Below are 6,334 nucleotides of genomic sequence, written 5' to 3' on the forward strand. Positions count from 1 at the left end.
TTTTTCAGAACTTCTTTTGATACTTCCCATGAGTGACTTGTACTGTACATGATCCCTAATACTAAAGAGATCTTTATATTCAAATTTTATAGGGGTCTAGGTGGCCAAGTGGTCTACATATATGTAGTTACTACTGTAATCACTAGCCAGTCAACACTGAGGTTGTGAGTTTAAACCCTCTCGTGCAGGTGCATTGGACTCCAATCTTAATGGACTAGGATTGTCAGTTTTCCTAGCAAAGGTCTTAGGTTTTCTCCGAGCTAACTCCGCTTCCTTCACCAATAAAAACTGATCGCCACAAAATAGCTTAAATTAGTTGCTTAAAAGGGGCGTTAAAACACCAAAACTCAAAAATCATCTTTCATAAAAACTTAAATTTTCAGCAGTATAATTGTTTTTCCCATTATGTTTTTCTCTTGCTTTTCTTTTAAATATACTGCTGCACCAACAAAGATGTGCAATATAAAGGCTAGATATTCTTGGGAAATTCTAAATTTTATATTTTTTCAAAATTTTCACCTTAATTTCAATGGCTGTTTAAAAAGAATCTACTGAACAATAAGGGTTTTAAAAGATAAAGTTAAAAGTCAATTCTTCCCATGATTCATGATCTAAAATTTAGGATGTGGTTCAGCAATAAGTCATCTGCAGACTTCATTTCTGGAAGCATGTGTATTAAAAAATAAAAGAAGTAGATCTTTAGCCTTATAAAACATATTATAAAGGTCTTATTTGACAATTCTTATAATCAATGCATTTTAACTCAAATTTAGAGAAACTCAAATCTCTATACCACACAAGTTTTCAGCAGTATCATATTTTTTTCTTCTGTTCACCTCATTTTTCTTTTTAAATTTATTTTTTTCTTAAATACATGTAGTAAACAGCCGCGCCAACAAATGATGTGTAATATAAAGGCTAGAGTTTTTTGGGGAAATTCTAATATATTTCCATATTTCAGCACAATTTCACCTAAATTTTGGTGGCTATACTTAAAAAGAAACTTAAATGAATAATTATGCATGTCACTTAACTACTAGCAGTCTGATGTTATTTATGTATTATTGTCATTTTGTTTATTTTCTTTGGTTACATCTTCTGACATCAGACTCGGACTTCTCTTGAACTGAATTTTAATGTGCTTATTGTTATGCGTTTACTTTTCTGCATTGGATAGAGGTATAGGGGGGGGGGGGATCTCCACAAACATGTTTAACCCTGCCGCATTTTTGCGCCTGTCCCAAGTCAGGAGCCTCTGACCTTTGTTAGTCTTCTATCTTTTTAACTTTTAGTTTCTTGTGTACAATTTGGAGTTTAGTATGGCATTCATTATCACTAAACTAGTATATATTTGTTTCGAGGCCAGCTGAAGGATGCCTCCGGTTCGGGAATTTCTTGTTGCATAATTGAAGACCTGTTGGTGAACTTATGCTGTTGTCTGCTCTATGGTCGGGTTGTTGTCTCTTTGGCACATTCCCTATTTCCATTCTCAATTCTGTTTTAATTAGGGACTTTTTAGCAGTAAAGTAACTCTAAGAGAGTCCACTCTTCACAGGATTCTGGATGTTGTTCCAACTGTAATAAGTCATCTGCAGACTTCATTTCTGTGAACATGTATATTTAGATAATAAAGGAAATGGATCATCAGCCCTTAAAACATTATTCTTTTTAAAATGTCTAATTTAACCAAACTCATTATCAATATCTTTTAGTCAAATTTAGAGAAGCTCAAACCTCTACATCACAAAACTCTCAGCAGAACTGTTTTCTCATTACAACATGTGTTCTTCTACCTCAAAAGTTTCATCTACAGCTGTCCCCTCCATTATTATTAGTTCCCCTCTGTCCCAAAAACATCATCTACAATATGAAAAAAATTCAATTATTGAAAACTTCAGATTTGTAAACTATACCGATATAATTATACCTTTCATTCTACCATGTCAATTATTATAGTTGTATGTAATGCCATAGGTCTTAACCATTTATTGTTAATGAGTTTGTGCCAATAAAAATATTTGTACTTGTATTTGTATAATAGGTGCCATATCCAACTTAGTATATAAGCATCTGATTATAAATATCATATATTAAGTAAACAATATGTTTATGCCTATCCATGTTAATAATGTCTTAAACACATCTTATAAAAACTCAATTTAAACAGAGTTAAAAGTATATATGTCAAGTTTGAAATTATCTCAACATAATTACAGATATATTGAAACTAACAAATTAAGCTATATTGTATAGAGCCTTTATACTACCAAAGTCAGTAAGGGAAATAACACATGAATTGTTTTATTTCAAAGGTACTTTATGCTGGTTTCTAGTACAGTCAGGCCAAGTTAATGCTAAAAAATTGTTAAACTTATATGTAATGGTCATAATCAAAACTTGTAAAAGGTACGTGTTCAAATTTGAGCTGTGATCATGAGTCACTTAAATTATTGTTCTAGACATGCCTAATAAGAAAAAAAATAATATGAAAATCAAGAGAAGTGGTATATGCAGTATTACCTGCCTAGTTGGATAACTTCAGTATTTCAACATTGATCCTTCTTAAACCGACATACTTTTATGAGCCAAAATTATGGCTATCCTTGTAGAAACAAAAGTGCACATGGTGAAACAGTCTCGCCTTCTATATTTTCCATTGATATTATGATGATAGTATACAAATAAAGCCTTTGTATGAGGTCTATACAAGGATATATTGACCTGAAAGAAGTATATTGACTGAGGACGAAGTCCGAGGTCGATATACTTCTTTGGGTCGATATATTCTGTATTGACCTCATACAAAGGCTATATTTGTTATATTATTAATTATCGCCCATATTTGTATCAAATTTGTCATTTAGGTTTTTTGGAATTTTATTGATATTACATTGTCTCCTTGCCAAAACAGCATATTAGTAGTTATTTCATATACTTTTTTTTTTGACATCTTATGTATTTGAAGATTTTTTTTGTCAAATAATCGATCACAGATATCATGTGTTTGAAAATGTGAAACACTATCCTTAAATTCATTACATGACGTCAAAAAGTACATCGGTTTTTAGATATTCTAAAAATAACCGTGCGATATGCTTTTTGCCGGTCAATATGCTTTTTGCTATCCGCCGTTTTCTCTCTACCTACGAAAATATAGTTTAATATGTGACTATCCCTTGACTAATCAAATTTGTTAAAATATACGAATTAATAATATTTCTAAATATAAAGCTGTATTACAACTATCATATAAACTTAACATAATCAAAGTCAGATATAGCCAAACTATACATCTACACCCACAATCATTCCATACACCAAATATGCTTTAAATGTACTAGTCATTCAAATTGCATATCTAAGAAACAAACTTATAAAGGAAAACTAAGCATTGATCAATGAACCTTGAAAATGAGGTCAAGGTTAGATGAATCATGAGAGACAGATATGTATATGAAACCGGGTGGAAATGGGCATCATAAAGACTCGGGTGTAATATGTAAAGATTCTTTATTAAAGGTCTAAGTAATCAGTTGTCTCGTATAAAGACCCTACAAAACATAATTTTAAAATACTATAAATACAGGTGCAAAGATAGATAACTCTGACAAGTTTCTGAACAAGTACATTGCACTGTATAACATCCTAAATAAAATAATATTCTCTTTCAAATCTATAATTCTATCTCAAAGACTCAACATAAACTTGCGTCTTACATGTATTAGTTTATGCATCTCATAAACTTAATTGCAATAAATATTCTGTTACCATGTAAATAATATATTCTACATGAATTCCATAAATAATTTTTTTATATTAATAAACTAAGCAAAACTTACGGTAAAACATTAACATATCTACATGCAGCAACTCAGCAATGCAAAGTAAGCAAAATAAGCAAATAACTAACCAAATTATAAAACAGCATAATACAACTCTTTGCTTACCTCAAGTGCTAGTTTGAAGGTCACAAGACTTCATATGTGTATTGGCTACATGTACATCAAATATTAACCTGAAGATAAATATAAATTTAAAAAATAACTACTGTGTTCCATGTCTATAATATGAACACATACCAAAAATAAGAAATAAAATTGAGAATGGAAATGGGGAATGTGTCAAAGAGACAACAACCCGACCAAATAAAAAACAACAGCAGAAGGTCACCAACAGGTCTTCAATGTAGCGAGAAATTCCCGCACCCCGGCGGAGGCGTCCTTCAGCTGTTCCCTTAGATACTAAAACATAATAAAGGTTTAAAATGAATATTTAACTATTTAATTTACTTCTTATTTATACACAAGAAACTCTTTCTTTCTATTTAATATAATTTCACTTCGATGCTCTATTATAATCTATTATTTAGTATAAATTATTTAATATTTTAATCATTTATCAATCTTTAATGATTTAAAGCATGATATGGTTAATTAATTGTATTTATTATTCATAAAGGTCATATTCATACTACAGATCGATTCATTTTTTCATTCCTCATTTCTCCATTCAATCCAATCAATCTAACCAAATATTGCATACTCTGTAAAAACTATGTGAGAAAAGTATATACAACTGACCTGTAAAGTAGTAATAATGTAAGTGGATTCCCAAAAGATTCAGCAATAACTATAACATATTTCATATAAGACAATTTGCAAACTCAAAAACTGAAATATATCTGCTCAGTATGACAGTTGAAATAAGAGTGACCAGAACAATAGAATTTTCCCTCCAAAAAGAACATGTGACCAAAATCACTATCCATAAAAAATATAGCCTTAATTAAGATTCTAAATATAGAAATCAAGGTAACATAGACAAACAGGTACACTGGTCAGTTTAACAGTAATCAGACTAGACAAATTAAATACCATTCAATTTGTAACTAATAATAGCAATAGTATGACCATCATTTTATTCCAATATATCTAATCAATATATACAAATTAACATTTACAAAAATATGCTAAATTTCACTCTACCACAATTACATACATATGCACATGTACAATTTTTTTATTTCATTTTTAATTTTATTTTCTAACTGTGGAGTGCTACCTTACGGCACATCAGAAAGTACAGAAATGCACTTTTTAAGATAAAAAATACCACAAATCTTTAGTCTGTTATGTTCTTGTTTTAGTTTTGAAGGTAAAAAATCTGCTAGGAATGCAATTTATGATTATTTTATTGTTTACTCTCTTTCGCAACCAAATATACACATTTAGACACTTGGACATGTTGCGGTCATACATTTGTACTCCATTAGCTTTGCCCTTGTAACCAAAGATTGCGCTTTATATGATATCCTCAGAATGTATCGCTTTATATTTTTGTATGCGAATAAGTCAAATAAACATTTTAGCAAGATTTTATATTATAATTAATTACATTTAATGATGCCAGTATGGCAAGAAATTTATACCCTGCTTGAGAGCCTCTAAACCAAGGTTAGGTATGCTATTTACAGCAAAAATTGACTTATAAGTACTTTAAAATACCTAAAAATTGTGCAATTTGTCCTCCTTTAAGGTAATTTTAAGATTTTAAATAAGATAAAGGGAACATTTTAGAAATTTACCCCAAAACTGAACCAATTTTAAAAACTAAGGTACCATTTTCATCGTAACAGCTAGTAGAACACAGAACATATAATAAACATTGAAGCAGGAGGGGGAAAATTTCACCTTACCTACAAACAGTTAGGTAAATGTAATAGAAATCCAGGAATAGGAGATGACAAAACATTTTGGGGCTCTTTTTTAATTTCATTTTTTAACTCTGGAGTGCTACCTTAGCTGACTATGCAGTATGGGCTTTGCTCATTGTTGAAGGCCGTACGGTGACATATAGTTGTTAATGTCTGTCATTTTGGATTCTTGTGGACAGTTGTCTCATTGGCAATCATACCACATCAGTGGCGGATCCAGAACTTTTCATAAGGGGGGCCCCGCTGACTGACCTAAGAGGGGGCCTGTTCCAGTCATGCTTCAGTGATTCCCTATATAATCAACTAAAACTTTCCCACAAAAGAGGGGGCCTGCAGTGGCGGATCCAGAATTTTTCATAAGTGGGGGCCCACTGACTGACCTAAGAGGGGGCCCGCTCCAGTCACACTTCAGTGATTCCCTATATAAGCAACCAAATTTTTCCCAAAAAGGGGGGGGGGGGCCCGGGCCCCCTCCCCCCTAAATCCGCCTCTGGCCTGGCCCCCCATGGATCTGTATATGAACATCTTTTTTGTAATTAGCATTTAATTCAAATTTGTTTGATAACAAATTGTTCTCTTCCATAATAAATTACGAATGTCAATGTTCGACAGACATTAATT

At 31.7% G+C, this 6,334-nt stretch overlaps 1 long non-coding RNA gene across 1 annotated transcript; it reads right to left on the bottom strand.

Annotated features, from left to right (window-relative positions):
- Positions 1 to 301: 301 nt before the first annotated feature.
- LOC134694976 (uncharacterized) lies at positions 302 to 4,966 on the bottom strand. The gene is made up of 3 exons (XR_010102664.1): positions 4,581 to 4,966; positions 3,948 to 4,015; positions 302 to 1,860 (listed from the first exon to the last, which is right to left on the bottom strand). It is a non-coding gene; the product is annotated as an uncharacterized LOC134694976 (long non-coding RNA).
- Between the last annotated feature and the right edge of the window lie 1,368 nt (positions 4,967 to 6,334).

The sequence above is a fragment of the Mytilus trossulus genome, chromosome 13 (assembly GCF_036588685.1).
Source record: "Mytilus trossulus isolate FHL-02 chromosome 13, PNRI_Mtr1.1.1.hap1, whole genome shotgun sequence".
NCBI lineage: Eukaryota > Metazoa > Mollusca > Bivalvia > Mytilida > Mytilidae > Mytilus > Mytilus trossulus.